We start from the raw sequence: 22117 nt of genomic DNA, 5'->3' as shown, positions 1-22117 counted from the left end.
TGGACTCCGGTGGTTCACCAACGGGAAGAGGTGGACTCCGGTGGTTCACCAACGGGAAGCGGTGGACTCCGGTGGTTCACCAACGGGAAGCGGTGGACTCCGGTGGTTCACCAACGGAAAGCGGTGGACTCCGGTGGTTCACCAACGGAAAGCGGTGGACTCCGGTGGTTCACCAACGGAAAGCGGTGGACTCCGGTGGTTCACCAACGGAAAGAGGTGGACTCCGGTGGTTCACCAACGGAAAGCGGTGGACTCCGGTGGTTCCCCAACGGAAAGCGGTGGACTCCGGTGGTTCACCAACGGGAAGCGGTGGACTCCGGTGGTTCACCAACGGGAAGCGGTGGACTCCGGTGGTTCACCAACGGGAAGCGGTGGACTCCGGTGGTTCACCAACGGGAAGCGGTGGACTCCGGTGGTTCACCAACGGGAAGCGGTGGACTCCGGTGGTTCACCAACGGGAAGCGGTGGGTGCACCCTTGTGGCAGGCTAAAAAAGCCCAAGGTGCGCCTCGATGGTTTGCAAAAAGGCCAAAAAATGCACCCCAGTGGCAGGCTACAAAAGCCCAAGGTGCGCCTCGGTGGTTTGCAAAAAGGCCAAAGAATGCACCCCGGTGGCAGGCTACAAAAGCCCAAGGTGCGCTTCGGTGGTTTGCAAAAAGGCCAAAGAATGCACCCCGGTGGCAGGCTACAAAAGCCCAAGGTGCGCCTCGGTGGTTTGCAAAAATGCCAAAGAATGCACCCCGGTGGCAGGCTACAAAAGCCCAAGGTGCGCCTCGGTGGTTTGCAAAAAGGCCAAAGAATGCACCCCGGTGGCAGCCTGCAAAAGCCCAAGGTGCGCCTCGGTGGTTTGCAAAAAGGCCAAAGAATGCACCCCGGTGGCAGGCTACAAAAGCCCAAGGTGCGCCTCGGTGGTTTGCAAAAAGGCCAAAGAATGCACCCCGGTGGCAGGCTACAGATCAATATCACAAACAACAGGAACACGACCAAGAGCTGTATCCAGGAGCAGAAGCTCCATGGACACGGCTAAAGCTGCAACCAGGATCATCTTCACCAGTGATAAATGCAGGAACAGCAATTAGGATCATGGACACCAGTGATAGCCAGGAGATGTATCCAGGATGACAAGCTCCATGGACATGTTCATAATTTGAAATCAGGATTTCAGGCACCAGGGACATTGCCGAAAACTGCAAACACAATCATGATATCAGGACATCACCAGTAGCTGTAGTGAAGATCAAAGTGACCAAAGACATGTCCAGAAGCTGTATCAAGGAGGATCAGGGATATGACCACAAGATGCAACTAAAGTAGGCCCTGGCCAAAACCAGTGAACACCTGTAGAAGGTCACAGACTGAGAACTTGGAGATGCTAAAAAACAGTGTCCAGGAACAATGAAAGTTGGGACAAAAAGAACACTGTGCAGAATCATACAGGTGTCCGCACAGGACAGGCAGGGGACCACATCACAGACACAAAATGTCAAAGATCCATGGAACCTTTGATGAAGAGGCCCAAGTGGAAGATAATAGTTCCAAAAAGATTCCAATGGGAAGCGGTAGGCTCCGGTGGTTCACCAACGGGAAGCGGTGGACTCCGGTGGTTCACCAACGGGAAGCGGTGGACTCCGGTGGTTCACCAACGGGAAGCGGTGGACTCCGGTGGTTCACCAACGGGAAGCGGTGGACTCCGGTGGTTCACCAACGGGAAGCGGTGGACTCCGGTGGTTCACCAACGGGAAGCGGTGGACTCCGGTGGTTCACCAACGGGAAGCGGTGGACTCCGGTAGTTCACCAACGGGAAGCGGTGGACTCCGGTAGTTCACCAATGGGAAGCGGTGGACTCCGGTGGTTCACCAACGGGAAGCGGTGGACTCCGGTGGTTCACCAACGGAAAGCGGTGGACTCCGGTGGTTCACCAACGGAAAGCGGTGGACTCCGGTGGTTCACCAACGGAAAGCGGTGGACTCCGGTGGTTCACCAACGGAAAGCGGTGGACTCCGGTGGTTCACCAACGGGAAGCGGTGGACTCCGGTGGTTCACCAACGGGAAGCGGTGGACTCCGGTGGTTCACCAACGGAAAGCGGTGGACTCCGGTGGTTCACCAACGGGAAGCGGTGGACTCCGGTGGTTCACCAACGGGAAGCGGTGGACTCCGGTGGTTCACCAACGGAAAGCGGTGGACTCCGGTGGTTCACCAACGGGAAGCGGTGGACTCCGGTGGTTCACCAACGGGAAGCGGTGGACTCCGGTGGTTCACCAACGGGAAGCGGTGGACTCTGGTGCTTCACCAACGGGAAGCGGTGGACTCCGGTGGTTCACCAACGGGAAGCGGTGGACTCCGGTGGTTCACCAACGGGAAGCGGTGGACTCCGGTGGTTCACCAACGGGAAGCGGTGGGTGCACCCCGGTGGCAGGCTACAAAAGCCCAAGGTGCGCCTCGGTGGTTTGCAAAAAGGCCAAATGCACCCCGGTGGCAGGCTACAAAAGCCCAAGGTGCGCCTCGGTGGTTTGCAAAAAGGCCAAAGAATGCACCTCGGTGGCAGGGTACAAAAGCCCAAGGTGCGCCTCGGTGGTTTGCAAAAAGGCCAAAGAATGCACCCCGGTGGCAGGCTACAAAAGCCCAAGGTGCGCCTCGGTGGTTTGCAAAAAGGCCAAAGAATGCACCCCGGTGGCAGGATACAAAAGCCCAAGGTGCGCCTCGGTGGTTTGCAAAAAGGCCAAAGAATGCACCCCGGTGGCAGGCTACAAAAGCCCAAGGTGCGCCTCGGTGGTTTGCAAAAAGGCCAAAGAATGCACCCAGGTGGCAGGCTACAAAAGCCCAAGGTGCGCCTCGGTGGTTTGCAAAAAGGCCAAAGAATGCAGCCCGGTGGCAGGCTACAGATCAAGATCACAAACAACAGGAACACGACCAAGAGCTGTATCCAGGATCAGAAGCACCATGGACACGGCTAAAGCTGCAACCAGGATCATCTTCACCAGTGATAAATGCAGGTGCAACAATTAGGATCATGGACACCAGTGATAGCCAGGAGATGTATCCAGGATGACAAGCACCATGGACATGTTCATAATTTGAAATCAGGATTTCAGGCACCAGGGACATTGCCGAAAACTGCAAACACAATCATGATATCAGGACATCATCACCAGTAGCTGCAGTCAAGATCAAAGTGACCAAAGACATGTCCAGAAGCTGTATCAAGGAGGATCAGGGATATGACCACAAGATGCAACTAAAGTAGGCCCTGGCCAAAACCAGTGAACACCTGTAGAAGGTCACAGACTGAGAACTTGGAGATGCTAAAAAACAGTGTCCAGGAACAATGAAAGTTGGGAAAAAAAGAACACTGCAGAATCATACAGGTGTCCGCACAGGACAGGCAGGGGACCACATCACAGACACAAAATGTCAAAGCTCCATGGAGCCTTTGATGAAGAGGCCCAAGTGGAAGATAATAGTTCCAAAAAGATTCCAACAAGAAGCAGTGGGCTCCGGTGGTTCACCAACGGGAAGCGGTGGGCTCCGGTGGTTCACCAACGGGAAGCGGTGGACTCCGTTGGTTCACCAACGGGAAGCGGTGGAGTTCGGTGGTTCTTTCAGCTACAGTCTCCAGCTTTGGCCAATAGGTAAGTAGGCAGGTGCATAGCCACCAGGAGTTTTTAGAGGATACCCAGGTGGGCCATTCACTAGGGACCTTGATATGGAGGTTGGAGACCAGTAGTTAATGTAGCTGGCAATGATTTGCTGTATTGTCAGTTTAGTTGTGATATAGTGACAACATTTTGGAAAAGCCACATTGGAACCCATACTCGCACAGTGCCTCTTGTTACAGGGATCAAAACAACAAGAGTGTGACAAGATGTGGACACTGAGCAGCAGGAGGAGGATGAAGGACAGAAGTCAAGCCCTGTAAGCAGCGACACAAGTCCACGTCAAAGAGAGAAACAATCCAAGAAGCACCGCAGCAGCCGAGTAAGTCTGATAGAGATTCTTTAGACGGGGATGTATGATCAGATGAAGAGGATGTAATAAGAAAGGAAATATGTTTAATATGTTAATGCTGTAAAGTGTCTGAAAGCTATGGAGGGGAACCCGAAAAGAAAGGGGGTTCTCTACAAGGGGAAAGCTCAGAATAGTTGGCTATTAGGAAAAGTTGTGGCCATCAGGTTTTAAGATATGTATGTCTGTTCATTGTCACCCCCAGATTTTATGTCAGCAAATGAGATGATCAAACTATGACACTTGGAGTTGCCAAAAATTTTAAGGATAAATTAATGAATCAAATAAAATGGGAAAGAAAAAAAGTGTCTTCGATAATTGTCTAGTCAAAGGGATGTTGTTTTTAAGAATTGTTGTAAAAGTGTTGTGATGGTGACACTTAGAAGTATGTGGGTTTGTTCGGTTGCCTGATCTTTGCATGTAGGATGAGTCCAACCGAGAAGGTTTTCTTCCGGTAACTGAAGTTAAGTGGAGTTGGGGGGGGAGAAAATGTTTCCCCAAATCAGGGTTATAAAGACTCTGAAGAGGAATTTTGCTGTATGAGAAAAAAATGTAACAGATTTTTACAATGTTTGGGTGCGGATTAGTGTTGTAATTTCCCCATGCCGCCTTGAGGTCAGTGGGTTTTGTGGCCTTTTTGTAGGGAGATGGAGTTGGGCCCAAAGATTTGAAGGAAAAGGGGCGACAGAAGAAATTGTTACTATCTAGAATTATTCCAAATTGTGGTTGCAATTGAGCTTTGGAAAGAGAAATTGGAAGATAGTTGGGTGTTTTTTGGACAGACAATATTAGTGTAGTTGGAACAGTGTATACTATGATGGCTGGTAACCCGCACCGGCCTCTTCCAGCACTCAGCGCTGAGGAGCGGGAACAGAAGAGCAAAATTCTGGAGGAGCACGTGCCGGAGGCGAACGAGTCAATTGCAGAATATTGTACAGGGGAAAAAGGAAACTTTGTTAATTTGTTCCAAATGCGAGAACAAGTTAGAGAAGTCTGCTAACAATGTGTGACAGGTATTGACCTGGATCTAAACCTTCCAGGTGAGAAGTCCTTGGTACCGGACATCTTGAGGAGATACAAGTCAGAATGGAATAGATGGAGCAGCTTCAGGAGACAGCGAGAAGATGTGGGTCCAGAGATGATGCTGCTCAGGACAAGCATTGAGCTGTTGGTAAGTTTTATGTTGTGTTTTTATGTTTTCTTATGTTTTCCTTAATAACGCTGGTGCAGTCATTTTCCTAAAGTCTTTGCACAAGTGGCCACTAATATAGTTTAAATGAAAATAAATCTTGTGCTCTGCAGATAGCTCCTGTAGTTTCTTGATTGCTGCATTTTCTTGTTTTCAAAAATTTTAAACTTAATTTATAATTGGGTTTTTTTTATTCTTTTTGTGCAGAATATCAAGAATCAATGGAGGTGCATGCAGGAGCGAGACAAGAAGTTCATGGCTGAGAAGGAAAAAAGTTTCATTCTTCTGAGCTGCAGGTCTTTGGGGTACTTTGCACACTACGACATCGCAGGTGCGATGTCGGTGGGGTCATGTCGAAAGTGACGCACTTCCTGCGTCGCTCTCGATATCGTAGTGTGTAAATCCTAGATGATACGATTAACGAGCGCAAAAGCGTCGTAATCGTATCATCGGTGTAGCGTTGGCAAATTCCATAATTACACCGACGCGACGGTCCAATGTTGTTCCTCGCTCCTGCGGCAGCACACATCGCTGTGTGTGAAGTCGCAGCAGCGAGGAACATCTACCGGCATCACCGCGGCTCCCGTTGGATATGCGGAAGGAAGGAGGTGGGCGGGATGTTTACATCCCGCTCATCTCCGCCCCTCCGCTCCTATTGGCCACCTGCCGTGTGATGTGGCTATGGTGCCGCACGGCCCGCCCCCTTAATAAGGAGGCGGGTCGCCGGCCAGAGCGACGTCGCAGGGCAAGGTGAGTGCATGTGAAGCTGGCGTAGCGATAATTTTCACTACGCCAGCTATCACCACATATCGCTGCTGCGACAGGGGCGGGCACTATCGCACTCGGCATCGCAGCATCGGCTTGCGATGTCGTAGTGTGCAAAGTACCCCTTTGTGTCCAGCAGAGAGCCCCATTAGTAAGCAGATTTATCCCATTCTTACACCTTTCAGGGAAGGTTCCAATGGACCGAATACAAGACTTTCAGAACACTCTTAGGCCTAGGACACATGGCGAGAAAAACAGTGCAAGTGGAATGGGATAAAAAATTGCATTCCACTCGGACCAATATTACTTTCTGTGCCCGCTCCCATGAGCGATTATTTCCTCTGTCCTAATCGGACCGAGAAAACAGTCGCAACATGCTGAGGGTGCAATGCGATCCTGTTCCACTCGCACCAATGCAAGTCTATGGGGCAAGAGAAACATTGCACTGCTCTCGCATTACACCGGTGTAACGAGAGCAGTGCGATTCTCGCAGCAGCCGGCAATGGAGGAGAGAGGGAGATAAATCCCTCCCTCACCTCCTCAGCTCCTGCCCTCCCCTCCTCAGCACTGGCCCCCCTCCTCCTCAGCGCTGGCCCTCCCCCCGCAGCTGTGGTCTGATTGGACCACAGACGCATGACACTCGGATCCTGCTGTGCTGCGAGCGTGAGCCGAGTGTCATGCGAGGATTGCACTAATCCCCGTGTGGCCTTGGACTTAGGCCCTGTGCACACATTGCATTGTTTGATGCATTCTTGGTGCAGTTATTCGTGCAGTTTGTTGCCCAAATCTGCATGTCTATCCCTATCTCAGAAAAGTCTATGAGAATTCTGAAGTGCTGTCCGCACGCTGCTTCTTTTTTCCTTGCAGTTTTTTTTAGCTCTTCCAGCCATTGAATTCACTAAAAAATGCTCTAAAAACGCCCGAAAAACTCATAAAAAATGTATGCGTGGTTGATGTTTTTTGGTGCAGAAAATTTCTGCAGCGTGCACATATACCTTAAAGTTAAAAAAATAGTTTGGTTATCATCCGAAATACATAAAGACGTTGTCCGAAACCAAAGTTCATTTTCATCCTAAATGTCTAAAATAATTATTTAATCATTTTTCAAATATACTTCAATAAAGAAAAAAATCCCGATCGTTTCCCACCTGAAGTGAAGCGTCATCAGTGGCGGCTGTTCAGGCCTGGACGGTCCCTACTCTCCCTGCACGTCGTCCCCTCTAAGTATCCCAGCATGCACTGGGGATTCTCAAATGAAACGTCATCAGAAGAAAATAAACACAGGAAGACACAGTAGAAAGAGAATGGTAGGGAATTATTAATGGACGTAGAATAGAAAAGTGATTACGTTATTAAATTAAATAAACCTACAAGTGAGTGAAGAGCATTAGATAAAGTGCAAATACGCACAAGATGCAGGAGAAACCTATAAGAGCAAAGTGCAAGACACAATGATAGAAAAATATAGAATGGGATAATATAATAGTCATTTTATTTTATTAGGTAATATTAAAAACACCTGAATAACAAACTGGTGAATATTGACATCAAATGGGTAAATTGCTAGAATAATGCATAGAATATATATTAGTAACTAATGTGGTGACAATATTGTAATCGGATCCCGAGATCACATTCTATCCAAGAGGAAATACTGAATAGAGCAGAGTAATAACGCAGCAAAATGAGGTCCAAATAGGAGACGTCACAAAGGGAGAGGCGGGAAGAAATGGAGCGCGCAGCGGCAGATAAGAAAACACCCGTCAGGAAAAATCCACCTTTTAAAAAAAAAAAATTTAATTTAATAGATAAATATTTAAGATGTAAATGATCTTTGGTTTCGGATCTCCCCTTTATCACCCATTAACTTGTCATAAATTTGTTATTTTTTTCCCTATTCTTCAGTGCTGCTGATCCATTGAATCTTTTGTGGGTTTTTTGTTAATGGTAAAAAAATGACAGACTTACGACAAGTCACAGGTTTTATATTCTGCACTTTGCTGGCTCTTTAAAGGGAACCTGTCACCAGTTTTTTGGCCTATAAGCTGCGGCCACCACCAGTGAGCTCTTATATACAGCATTCTAACATGCTGTATATAAGAGCCCAGGCCGCTGTGTACAACATAAAAAACACTTTATGATACTCACCTAAACCGGTCGCTGCGGTGGATGTGGGTCATATAGGTGTCTTCGTCCTCCGGTGCCGGCCATCTTCTTCCTCCTTCTCGTCATACACAGTCGCCGGTCCCGCGCAGGCGCACTACAATACTTTGATCTGCCCTGCTCAGGACCGGAATGCCGGTGAGTGTGGATGACGTTGGCCGCGTCATGCACACAGGCTTCAGGAGGAGGACAACAATGATGGCCGAAAGAGGAGGCGCCGTCACTAGAGAATGAAGACACGCATATGACCCAACTCCACCGCAGCGACTATTTAGGTAAGTATTATAAAGTGTTTTTTTATGTTGTACACAGCGGCCTGAGCTCTTATATACAGCATGTTAGAATGCTGTATATAAGAACCCACTGGTGGTGGCCACGGCTTATAGGCCATAAAACTGGTGACAGGTTCCCTTTAATGCTACAACACTTATGCAGGCTTTACACGAGACGATATATTTGTTAGGGCCAGGTGGACGGGCAGACCCAGGAGGTGGATCCACTGGGCCGAACTCCTTGATGATGGTAAGGGGTCCGGTAGCTGGAGCACTACAGGTAGCAGAGCAGTCCGTGCACAAGAGTATAATGGAGAAGTCCCTGGGACCACGGAGTCACTGAGGGTAGTCCGGGTGACGGAGCTCAGGTTCGGAAGCCGAGATGATGTCAGGCGGAGTCCGGAACCTTTGGAGCGAGATGACGGGTCACCGCAGGGATCAGAGATGGTACGGACTGTCAGGATGGCAGATAGACAGCGTTCGGGATTCGGCAGGACCGGATGGCGAGGCAGGATCGGCTCTAGAAGAGAGAGAGGTGAGTATCTCACAGGAACACAAGGAGACCTGACTCCTAGCTTGAGAAACACGAAGATCAGGCCCCGCCCACTTGGACATTAAACCCCTTTATACCCTGTACCTGTGTGCTTCATTTCCTGTCAATGGACGCTGGCCCTTTAAGAAAGGGTCAATGACCGCGCGCGCGCCCTAATGCGCATGCGCGCGGCCCTGGTGCCAGAAGCCAGAGCAGGAAGCTGAGAGGAGGAAGCAGCAGAGCCGGGCTGGGGCTGAGACGCCGACGGGCGCCGGGAGCGGGGACCAGGACGCCTGGGAAGCGCCGGCAATGGATGCTGGAGAGCGGGGAGCGGCGGAGACCGGACTGAAGAACCGGGGAGCGAGGCAGGGGAGCCGGGGAGCGTGACAGGTGAGCCGGGGAGCAGCGCAGGGGACCCGGGGAGCGTGACAATATTGTGCGATATGTCGTCGGGGTCACGGTGTTCGTGATGCACATCCGGCATAGCGCACGACGTCGTCTCGTGTGACACCACTGAGCGACGCAGTATCGCTCACAAATCGTGAGTCGTGTACTCGTCGTTAACTTTCATAATATTGTTTATTTTCATGGGTGCAGATTGGTCATCGTTTCCGTGGCATCACACGTTGCTCCGTGTGACAACACGGGAACCATGAACACAGCTTACCTGCGTCCCGCAGCACCCGCCGGCTATGTGGAAAGAAGGAGGTGGGCGGGATGTTTACGTCCCGCTCATCTCCGCCCCTCTGCTTCTATTGGCCGGCTGCCGTGTGACGTCGCTGTGACGCCGATTGTCCCTCCCACTTCAGGAAGTGGACGTTCGTCGCCCACAGCGAGGTCGTCCGGAAGGTAAGTTCGTGTGACGGGGGTTAAACGAGTTTGTGCGCCACGGGCAGCGATTTGCACTTGACGCAAAAACGACGGGGGCAGGTACGATCGCTCGTACTATCGCACGATAGATCGACTCGTGTAAAGCAGGCTTTAGGTTGTTGTGGTCACTTTTTGTGCAGCTTGCAGGGTTACATGATATTTCATATATGATTTTTAGCTTTCTTGTTAGTAAATCACATTTTTTTCCTCTTTTTCTTTCCTTAACTGAAGGCGACATATCTCCAAGGCATTCTGATCTCTCAGCAAATCAAGAGGAGCTGCAGACCGGGAAGACCGACCCTCAGGAGCCTCCTGGACTTCAGAGAACAAGCATGGCCGCCGACACAGGAGCAACCTGTCCTCCAAGAAGCTCAGAAGAAGAGGCGATGCCCGGCAGCTTATCTGCTTTTGTTTTTTAAATGTGGTTTATACTTTTGCTGATGGTAGTTTTCTTGGTCAATACCAGCTGCAGTTTTGGAGGAGAATTGTCTGGACTTGTCTTGTTTTATATTACTCCTTTAATAAAATCTTTCTCCCATACGAGTTCTTCTTGCGTCGCCTCCAGTGAGTTCTGGCTTTGGTGATAAATGCCTTTCTCTATCCGGCATCTTTGTAGCTGGAGAATGGCTTTCTGGATGTGACGTCGTCCATAGTCTCATAGGTCCCATACACTAGATGCTGTAGACCGGACACTCGTCCACAAAACACACATCTCTCCTGTCTCACCCCCGTAAATAAATGTGATTCCTGCACCTGGGATACGGGACAGAAGTGGTGCTATGCAATGTATGTGTATACTATATATACATTTAATTCTATTAAAATTCATTCTTATTTAGTCAATTTAAAATTTTTGATCAGCATAAAATAAGCAACATATCTTATATAATAGGGCACCGCTCACATCAAGTACAAGTGCATAGACTTATAACCTACATTTTCTGTATAAGAATTATATTCATATAGCACCCAACATAAATATAGCAGCAAAGCGGCAACTCAGTGGGAAAATAGCAGCAGGCAAATATAATGTGCAAAATCCGATGGCCAAATGATTATATATAATGATGAAGTCAACGCCTCAATATGTATATAAATATATATTGTAGCAGTGAGATATAACCAAGGCACAGACAGCAGTGGGGTTATACACGTTACTGTGGGGCATATACATTACTGGGGGCATACAGCTCTGGAGGGCAAACACATTACTGGGGTGGGTGGGATACAGCTCTGGGAGCTCATACAGCTTATTGGGGGGCACATATAACTGGGGGGGGTCCATAGAGCTCAGGGAGGCATACACAGCTCTAGGCGGCACATACAGCTCATGAGGGCATATTCATTTCTAAGTGGCCCATACAGCTCAGGAGGGGCACATACAGCTCAGGAGGGGCACATACAGCTCAGGAGGGGCACATACAGCTCAGGGGGGGCACATACAGCCAATCAAGTTCAACCTTTCTCCACCAATTATACTTTTTTATCACTAAATTATCTATAACCGACAATAAAAAAAATCTTTATTTTTATATAACGCTAACATATTCCGCAGCGCTTTACATACATCAGGAACACTGTCCCCATTGGGGCTCACAATCTAAATTCTCTATCTGTATGTTTTTGGAGTATGGGAGGAAACCGGAGGAAACCCACGCAAACACAGGGTGAATATACAAACTCCTTGCAGATGTTGTCCTTGGTGGGATTCAAACCCAGGACCCCAACGCTGCAAGACTGTAATGCTAACCACTGAGCCACCGTGCCGCCCAATGTTGAATACTGTGGAAATCATCCAACCCTTTTTTAAAAGCTGTTATAGTGTCTGCCATTACTACCTGTTGTGGAAGGACATTCCACAATCTGACTGCTCTAACTGTAAAGAACCCTTTCCTATTTAGCCATCGGAATTGTCTTTCTTCCTACTGTTATGACTGCCCCATAGTCCTTAGTATGTTTTTTTGGAAGGAATAAGTCAAGTGCCAGTCCTTTGTATTGACCACACATTTATTTATACATGTACATGAGATCTTGTCTGAAACGTCGTTTTTTATCTTCGCTAAACAAGCCCGACTTTTCCAACCTCTCATCATATGGATGCCTCCATCTCTAGTGATAATCTAGTTAGCACCTTTGAACTGACTCTAACTTCTAAACAGGGTCGGCATCAGCACCCGGCGCACCAGGCAAGTGCCGGTGCCTGGACAGCTGAGAGCCCACTCACTATCGGCAGGTCTACTCATTTTCTGCGGTCCCCGGGCAGATTCTTGGGAACTGCAGTGCTCAGGCCGGCACCCGAGGGTCCCCAGTCATGTGTACGCACCCCACTGGCCCCAGTAATGTATATACCCCCATGTGTCCCCATTATTGTGTATTCCACCCACTGGCCCCAAAAATATGTATGCCCACCACTGGTTCCAGTACTGTTTATGTCCCCCACTGGACTCGGTATTCTGTATGCCCCGCACTGGCCCCAGTACATGTATGCCCCGCACTGGCCCCAGTACATGTATGCCCCTCACTGGACCCAGTACATGTGTGCCCCTCACTGGCCCCAGTACATGTATGCCCCTCACTGGCCCCAGTACATGTGTGCCCCTCACTGGCCCCAGTACATGTATGCCCCTCACTGGCCCCAGTAACATGTATGCCCCGCACTGGCCCCAGTAACATGTATGCCCCGCACTGGCCCTAGTAACATGTATGCCCCGCACTGGCTCCAGTAACATGTATGCCCCGCACTGGCCCCAGTAACATGTATGCCCCGCACTGGCCCCAGTAACATGTATGCCCCGCACTGGCCCCAGTAACATGTATGCCCCCAGCATACACAGTAATGTAGAATAAATATCATCCAAGAAACCATATTAAAGAAACCAATTAATGGAAAACGCCAAAACAATTAAATACAGAAAAAAATAGTCAAAATCCATAATAATCAAGAATAATTGCATTTTATTAAACAAAAACAAACCAACCGAAATTTTATATATATATATATATATATATATATATATATATATATATATATATATATATATATATATATATATATATATATATATATATATAGTAAAACCAGGGAGAAAATGAGTGCGGAAAGAGACTGATTACATAACTCCCGAGGTCATGGTAAGAATGGGGTATATAGTATGGATCAATTAAAACATGTATAACACTGCACAATTGTTGCACTTCGCCCGGCACTATGTGTGCTGAGAAAAATAAAGGTAGCACAATAAAAAAAGGTGTCTCAGTGACTATACTGCTCCATGCCCAGTGTACCATATACTTTGCTGTGATTTATACCAAGATGTCAGTATCATTATGTCACAGAAAGGGGACAAAGAAATTATATATAATACATGGGTTTCCAAAAATTTCCACAGAATGATAAAAAAAGAGTGGGTAATTGTAATAGAGCAACAAAGCCTATGATATTTGTCTACGGCTAACAGGAAGCACTCTTAGTACACGCAACAATATTGAAACCGATATATAAGAAGATCCATCTTACCCATATTGTCCTGCCAAAGGAAATGTAAACAATAAAGGCCCCGACGTGCGTTTCGCATTGGGCATCCATTACTGGGGCCAGTGAGGCACGCACAGTAATGTGTGTGCTCCCCACTGGCCTCAGTACTGTGTATGCCCCCACTGGCCTCAGTATTGTGTATGCCCCCACTTGCTCCAGTAATGTGTGTGTTCCCCAATGGCCCCAGTATTGTGTATGCCCCCCACTGGCCCCAGTAATGTGTGATGTGTGAGCACAGATTGCTCCCCATCATCCCCCCTCTCTCACAGACCGCTCCGCATCATCCCCCCTCTCTCACAGTCCGCTCCCCATCATCTCCCCTCTCTCACAGACCACCCCCATCATCCCCCCTCTCTCACAATTCGCTCCCCCATCATCCCCCTCTCTCACAGACCGCTCCCCATCATCTCCCCTCTTGCACACAGTGATCTCCTCCTCTCGTAGGTGACAGAATGTGAGGGAATAAATAACACAGGACCCTCCAAAATGAAGATGACATTTCTCCAGATTATATTTTAGATTTTATTGTAAGGCAATCCACCATGGAGTGTAACGTTTCTGTCCTGTGTTTGGATCTTCATCAGACAATATACAATCAATACAACAGGAAAAATCAAAAATATATATATATACTGCAAATCTCTGCAAATATATACTAAGATAATAGCTCCTGGCAGCATCGTCTAATAAGATTTATAGGTGACATATATCATACATAGAATTCACATAGCAGAGGTGTAGCTAGGGGTTCAGCTCAGAGGGGGCGAAACTTCTGAATGGGCCCCTAACCAGGTAACCATATTTACAACTATGGTGTTGTGACGCCCTGGCGCCGCCAGGTGGTCACAGAAGTGTATTACACCCTACATAACACCTTCCCACACTAGGTCCCATCAGCCACAAAATCCTAGCATCCAAGTATCTACAGCAATCCCCGTACATATACGTCCCTTTTTATTTGAGTGTCTGCGCGACCCCCGGGTCTGGAAACTCCTCAAGCCACTGCGGATCCGGATCCGAGCAGAAAGCCCGGCTGCTGACGTGGGGGCGGCACACCTCAAAACCTGACCTCACGAACAGGATTGTAACCCATCCACCTACCTGGTGGAAGTGTGCCTTGTTTTGGTCTGTAAACAGTGATCCGTTTGAAATCCGCCATTTTGCCACCATTTTTGGGCGCGAAAAACAACAAGCCCGGCGTCTTCTTCCCCGGAAAAGGGCGCAAAGTTGAAGCCCCGCCCCCTGGGAACGCGGGCGGAAGTTGGTCACTCCCCAGACAAGAAGCGGTAAAGGACAGTGGGTCCCGCGAGACTGCTGTTGAAAAACCAAGGGGGAGGACAGAAAAAGCGGCATGTGACACAAGAAGATAAAAGGCAGGGACACCAGGACTTTGCCAAATCCCGTTCCTGGACGAGCAAGCGGCAGGATGTCTCAGGGGTCCGACAACCAGGAAGTGGAGAGGCCCGTTCCCGGGACCGCCGACTTGATTGAAGTGCAGACGGAAAGGATGTGTCGGAGGATCCTGGCCCAGGCGCATTTTCTGATGATGCGGTGGACCACAGAGATGAAGGGCTTGGTTGCCGCTGTCCGGGCATGCGAGATGGAGATTGCCTAGGAGCAGTGTATAAGCAGTGACCCACGCCCCTATGTTCCCCAGGAACTGTCCATACCGGCTGAGGGGCCAGGCCTGCTCCGGTCCTCCACGTCGCCTCCCTCGCCGCCTGTGTCCGCGGCCAGTGCAAGGATCGGCCCGCTACCTCAAACACCGGCAGCGGAACCCGTCATATCTACTGAAGAGGCCCCAGCCATGGGGACCTCGGGCCCTGTCAGCATCCCCGCTCCGACACCTGTCCCGGCCCCGCGCCGGACCGCAGTCGGGAAGACATCCCCTCCGACCCTGAGCCCGGCCGCAGTGCTGATGACGCCATTCCCGGCCCCGGCAGTCCGCCCGGCCGCAACAGAGATGGCGACGGCTCCGGCAGTCCGCCCAGCCGCGACGGAGATGACGACGGCCCCGGCAGTCCGCTTGGCCGCACCGGAGGTGGTGCCCACCCAAAAGTCACCAGCGGCAACCGCACAGGTCATTGCCCAGTCACGGCTATGGAGCAGCCGGGATGTACCTGCAGGGAAGCAGAGAAGACCAATGAGAGATGGAGCCCTCGGCAGAGTGAGAAGCTGGTTGTAGCTGGCACCAAGGGCATCCGTGTGGGCCACGTCCCTGAGCAGGAAGCGGAGCATAGAACCCGTGTCCTGTACTGGGAGCGACAAAAGCGCCAGTTGAAACAAGAGATTGCTACCCGGGAGAAGCGGAAGGCCGAGGTACTGGCGCGTGCCTACCAGGAAAAGGACAACCTACGGCAGCCTACCTTCCGGGTGCGGGACCCGACCCACCGAGGGCAAGTGCGCCACTTTAACCCCCAAAAGGGATGGGGGTTTATCTACGAGCCGGGACTGGATTCTGAGATTTTCGTGTCCCGGAGGGATGTGGCCCCTCATCTACCTACAGGTCACCCGGACCGTGAGTTGGAGCCCGGGGACCTAGTGAGTTATACCCGACACTGGGGAGCGAGGGTGGTTTGCCCTTGATGTGAAGAAATGGGTAATGATGAAGGAGAAACCCTGCCTAGCTTCCCACAGCTTTCTGTATGATGACCAAGAGTAGAAGGTAGCGGTTACCGGCTACCCGTTCAGTGTTGAAGTTAACCCCGTTTACCGTTATTTAATCATGGACGACGACCTCAGGACTGGCGAGGTCAACCCAAAAACTTTCTTGGGTCTTGTAAATACCCCCACCTACCTTCTTGTTATTCTTCACCACCTACACCGCCTCTGGAGAGGTAGATTGGAGGAAGGGTCTGCGGTACAGTAGGCCGAGGCCCAGCTACTATTGAAACCGGTGGCTAACCTCCAGGCCAAGGGTCCCCGGATTTGGGGCCCTTGAGATGGACTGCCGGGTAAGGAACTTTTTACCCGTGTAGGCTTTACCCGGAACTCCTGTGGACTGGGGAAAAGGGGTGCCCACCATTCTTAGCGGTGGCACCAAGGAACCAGGTTGTTTGGGTGGCGGGTGAAGAAGACGGGAATGTAATGTTTTGTGTTATGCAACGTTTAAGAAAAGTGCCTCCCATAAAGGGAAGAAATGTTATGAAAATGTTTTTACAATGTTTTACCTTTCCCGTTTTCTTTTAGAAAAAAAAAATAAACGTCAGTGGTCGGACAGCCCGCAGACGGGCTGTATTCAACCAAGGGGGAATGTGACACCCTGGTGTCGCCAGGTGGTCACAGAAGTGTAATACACCCTACATAACACCGTCCCACACTAGGTCACATCAGCCACAAAATCCTAGCCACCCCCCTCAGGGTAAGAAGGACACACCAGTGGGCAGGACCAGGCGGATTGGGAACGCCCACCTAGGTGTTATGATCCGGAACCATGGAAGACAACCACAAATCATTGGCAAAAGGTGACAAGAGCATTGGCAACTAATCTGGCTGCCATCCCCTTACTAACCATCACAACTAGAAGTAGCCGAGGGGTGAACTAACATCCTGTGCACTGCGAACCCAGCTGGAGAACTAACTATCCTAAAGATAGGAAAGATGAATAACTCTCTGCCTCAGAAAATAGACAAGAATAGCAAGCCCCCCACATTCAAAGACTGCGGTGATATAGGAAAAACACAATACACAGGCAGATGACAGGATTAGCAAAAGGTGAGGCCCCCGCTGACTAAAATAGGAAAGGACAGGAAAGGGACTGATGGTGGCCAGAGAAAAACCCTGCAAAATACCAACTTCCTGAAAGTACAAAAAGGCCCTCAGATCGAGCGTCCTATACCAGGTGCCCTTGTCATACCAATGAACAGAAAACAAGAATTATAACAAATTCAACAAGCCACAAACACATGGACCCAAAGGAGCTATACTCCACACAGAACTGCAGGGAGTTCCTCAACAATCCACTGAGGGGGAAAATCCCCGGAAGGAAATAAACTGAAACCAACCACAACAAATGACAAACCCAGATAAGCAAAAGAACCAGACAATAAATAAAGAGCAAGCACTTATCTGGAGTAGATGTGGTGTAAAGCAGGATTAAGCAGGCTGGAGATACAAAGAACAACTGACATCCGGCAACAGCCTGCAATCAGACCAGGACTTAAATAAGCAGAGAGTTAGCAAAGGAAACACCCACTGCACAACACACCTGGTCCAAGTCCAAACCATTCCTGGCCACCAGAGGGAGCCTCCCAGCAGCCAAAACATAACTAACATTCACAACACCTAGGGGTCTTGAGGATCCGGGGGCGGAAACACAGTAGATTAAGTTTGGAGTTGGATGTTGGAGGTCAAGTGGAGAGGAGTGACAGTGACAGACTGTCAAAAGGAAAGCTGAGCCCAGTTGAGGGTAGACAGGGTAGTGTTGCCCTGGTCTACTGGCTAGGTGGAAAGCAGTGGATCGTGTCCAAAGGCGACGGGAGTCCAGTCGCGAGAAATCCAAAGTGGACCGCGGCAGGGTTGGAGCCCGCCGGTACCGACAGCGGAGATCCGGTCCGGAAACCGTGCACAGGCGGGGTACCTAGACCCTAGTTAGAAGACGATTGCAAGCCCCTTCTCTAATTCACCAGGCCGGGAGCAAGGTTGCAGGCTTGCTCCAGAAGTGTTAGCCCAGATAGAGAGAAACGGCAACCCACCGCGGGGGGTAGGGTATCCGCAAACACCCACTGAAATCCCAAGGGTCAGTTTTCGCAGGCACATCTCCCAACCAGAAGATACTGGGAGCGGACTTCCCCGTTCCATACGGAGTTGTCCAGAAGTGAGAAAAAGTACAAAGTGCCGGAGGAAGGGATATCGGTACACCAGCCGGGTGTGGGACCCGAGTACACCCGAACGCGGCAGCCGGCCACTGACACCTTGGTTTACCAACAGACTCATGTGCAATTATTCAACAGTGAGTACACCAACATCCCCCGATCCGGCCCGGCGCGCCACCTCCAGCCCACATCGCTCCCAGTATCCTAGACCCTGAGCCCCGGGGCATCCACCCCTACCCACGGAGGGGTTAACATCCAGCTGCCATCCCATCATCCCCGGGTGCTCCCCAAAAGCAGCGGTGGTACACCATATTACCACATACCGTGGGTGGCGTCACGAAGTATCTACAGCAATCCCCGTACATATACGTCCCTTTTTATTTGAGTGTTCGCGCTACTCCCAGGTCTGGAAACCCCTCGAGCCACTGCGGATCCGGATCCGAGCAGCAAGCCTGGCTGCTGACGTGCGGGCGGCACAGTGTCGCAGCCTAATAGCTTGTGTAGACAACGGTAATTTTGGTCCAAATGTGATCCAACAAAATACTGGATCGTACTCGGATCAACGTTATCCAATGAGGCAGTGCACATTTTCGGTTTTGTATTTGGACCAAGTGGTCTGAGAAAAAATAATTGCAGTTGTCGCGGGTGGGGAGGACGCCGCTGCTGCGCGCTCGCTAAAGCTTGGGTCCGGCGCGGCTGCTGCTGCTCGGTGGCTCTAGCGGTGGTCCGGATCCGGGGACTCGAGCGGCGCTCCTCACCCGTGAGAGAAAAGGGTGCTTGGTTTGGGGGATTTAGTCCATGACGCCACCCACGGGTTGTGGTGAAGATGGGCACCACCGCTGCTGGTGACGGGGATCCCGGGAGCAATGGTGGGGAGCAGCTGGGATGTTGTTTTCCCCCTCCATGGGTAGGGGTCGGTGGTCCTGGGGCCTGGTGATGTGACGGGGAGGCAGGGTTGGTGAGTTGCAGGGTTGCAGGGACAGCGCGGCGCGGTGTCGGATGGCACGGGTGTACTCACTCAGTAAGAGATGCACAAAGTCCTCGGTAAACCAAACGGCTGGATGGATGGGTCCCGCAGCCGGCTGCATTGACTCTCCCCGGACAGGTGATGGCGGCTGTCTTTCCCTGCACCTTAGTGTACTTGTTTGACTACGATAGATCCCCAACGGTAGTCCGCTCCCCGGTGTATGGATGCCGGAGGAGCCCGTTTGCCCGCAGGCGCTGGCCCTTGGGTCTCTAGCCTTAGGCGGTAGTTGTATACCCTCACGGAGGGGGCGGTTGCCTTTTAACGGGTCTTTGGCTGTTAGGAAACCCCTGGGGTTCCTGTCACACTCGGATTTGACTGTTGACGGCGACTCCAAGCCTAGTCGGGGTCCGATGGCCCTGCCTGTGTGTGCTGGCTTCACTTCGCTCCCCGGTCGGTACGGGCGGGCCAACGCCCGACCCCGGTCCTACGGTTCCGCGTTGATTCACCACTCCTGTAGACGGCCACCACCATCTGCCAACCTTGTTGTCAGTGCCTGGGCCACAAACCCAGACACTCTTCACTTCAACCTCCTCCACTGAACTCCTGAACTCAACTGTCACTTTTCCCGCCTCCAGGCCTGTGAACTCCTCGGTGGGTGGGGCCAACCGCTTGGCTACGCCCCACCTGGTGTGGACATCAGACCCTGGAGGGAGGCAACAAGGGTTTTGTGTTTGGCTAAAGTTACTGTCTGGTGGGGGTGGGGGTGTTTGAGTGTTACCTGTGACGACCTGGCTATTCCAGGGTGCCACATTCCCCCTTGGTGAAATGCAGACCGTCCGCGGGCTGCCCGTCCATCACCGGTTTTATTTTATTTTTTTTTTAAAAATGTAAAAACATAAATAACATGTCAACATATAAAACACAAGCATTTTTGTCAGATCACTTGAACGTTACACATATAAGAACATTTTTAATACTGACGGACGGACGGATGTCTTCCGCTCTCCCACCCAAGCAACCTAGCCCTGTTGCTGCCCCTAAGAAGTGGGCAGCACCCCTTGACCCCAGTCCAGGTTCAGGCTGCCCGAGCGGGAACGGGTAAGGTAACTCGCACCCGGCTGTCACTTTAGGGGACCCCACGTCCAAGGGGGACCCCTGACACCCGGAGGATGGCCACCGGTCCTGGTGGTGGCCGGGCCCCAGCCTGCTCTGCTGCGGGCCCTTCCTTTAATCTGCCTCTCCGGAGGCGGCAACGGTTTCCATCCCACAAAACTATTTACAAGCCCACCAGTTCGTGGGTGGCCTGCCAGTTCTCGGCCATGTTCATGAGCAGTTTCTCATGTGGGTGGTAAGAACACACAGAGTCCCTCCGGGGACAACTTGACGGCAACAGCCGGGATAATCACTGTAGCTAATCAGAGAATCTTTTCGATTGATTGTTGTCATTTATTTTCATTCGAACTGCTGAGGGTCCCACCGGGGAACAACTTGCTTGCAACGTAGAACCGCTGCCTATTCCACCTCTTCCTCCGAGGTGGTCTCGTTCGCCCTCCACGGTCAATATTGCAAACATTCGGTGGCAGGCCTGGTGGGAGAGGGCCGCCCGATATCCGTTCCCTCCCCCACGCGGGACATAGAAAGCCACTGGTGCATTGCCATTGGGAAGACTCTCACCCGCTTCCTCGGACTCCGAGACCGGTTCTGTGTCAGCCCCCGAGCCGCTGTTATCTGACTCTAGGGGGCTACTGGTGGGACCTGGCAGGTCGGTAACGGTTTCCAGCTGAGCCCAGACTCGAGGCTCCTCAGTGGCAAGTGACCCATCATCGGCCGGTGTACGGAGGCCTGCCATCGGTTCTTCTAAGTCACCGGCTCCAGCTATTGATTGGCTGGCTTCCTCTCGGGCCTCCGGGCCCTGGCGGGCCAACACGGACTCCACCACCTCCATCGGGGACGGCGGTCTGCGCGGGGTTGGACGGGCGGTCAGCACAGGCAATGGAGCATGTCCTGCTGGGGCCAGGGGTAGACCGAGCCCTTCAGCCGCAGCGGCCGGTCCTTCAGGGACACAAGGGCGTGGGTCACTCACCATCTCCTCTAGCATGGCCTCTATTTCATGCGCTCGCACGACCGCAGCCAGCTCCTCCATCTCAGCGGTCCAGCGATCTAGCAGGTCCCGTACTTGGGTCCGGTTACGGCAGCACAACAGCATCACATGGGTATTCAGCCAAGCCGCCGTCCTGGGGGCAGGCTCGGGAGACCCAGGCCTCTCAGGTGGTGTGGACATGCAAGCGGCTTCCAGGAACCGGGTATCTTGCAGAGTCCTGGCGTCCCCGCTTCACTTCAACCTCCTCCACTGAACTCCTGTACTCAACTGTCACTTTTCCCGCCTCCAGGCCTGTGAACTCCTCGGTGGGTGGGGCCAACCGCTTGGCTCCGCCCCACCTGGTGTGGACATCAGACCCTGGAGGGAGGCAACAAGGGGTTTGTGTTTGGCTAATGTTACTGTCTGGTGGGGGTGGGGGTGTTTGAGTGTTACCTGTGACGACCTGGCTAGTCCAGGGCACCACACACTATGCATGCGCAGACTGGTACGATTCAGTATAGCGGCATGACCGTAGTTGGTGTTCATGCTGTTCTAAGCACTTAAATTGATCATGTACGATACCAATAAGTCAGACTAAAGCCTCATGCAGATGTGGCTAGAAGTATGCCAATCACACACTTGTGCTCACATGACGGCCGCTCTCACCACCGGCTCTGGAAAACACTGACAGTGCACTGTGCGCATGCTATGAGGATTCACAAGTCTGCAGTCACAGGCCATTAAACAGCTGGTGATCGGCTTCACATAACCAACAATCCACTATCATTTAAAAGGAATCTGTCACCAGGTTTTTGCCCTCTTATCTGAGAGCAGCATCTCTAATGTGTCTGTGTGTGCATTTATGATGTGTATCTATGTATGTCAGTGTGTCTGACTGTATAGATTTATATCTATCTGTATTTTTCTT

This window comes from Anomaloglossus baeobatrachus, chromosome 3 (assembly GCF_048569485.1).
Source record: "Anomaloglossus baeobatrachus isolate aAnoBae1 chromosome 3, aAnoBae1.hap1, whole genome shotgun sequence".
NCBI classification, from domain to species: Eukaryota; Metazoa; Chordata; class Amphibia; order Anura; family Aromobatidae; genus Anomaloglossus; species Anomaloglossus baeobatrachus.
This window is presented reverse-complemented; position numbering follows the sequence as displayed.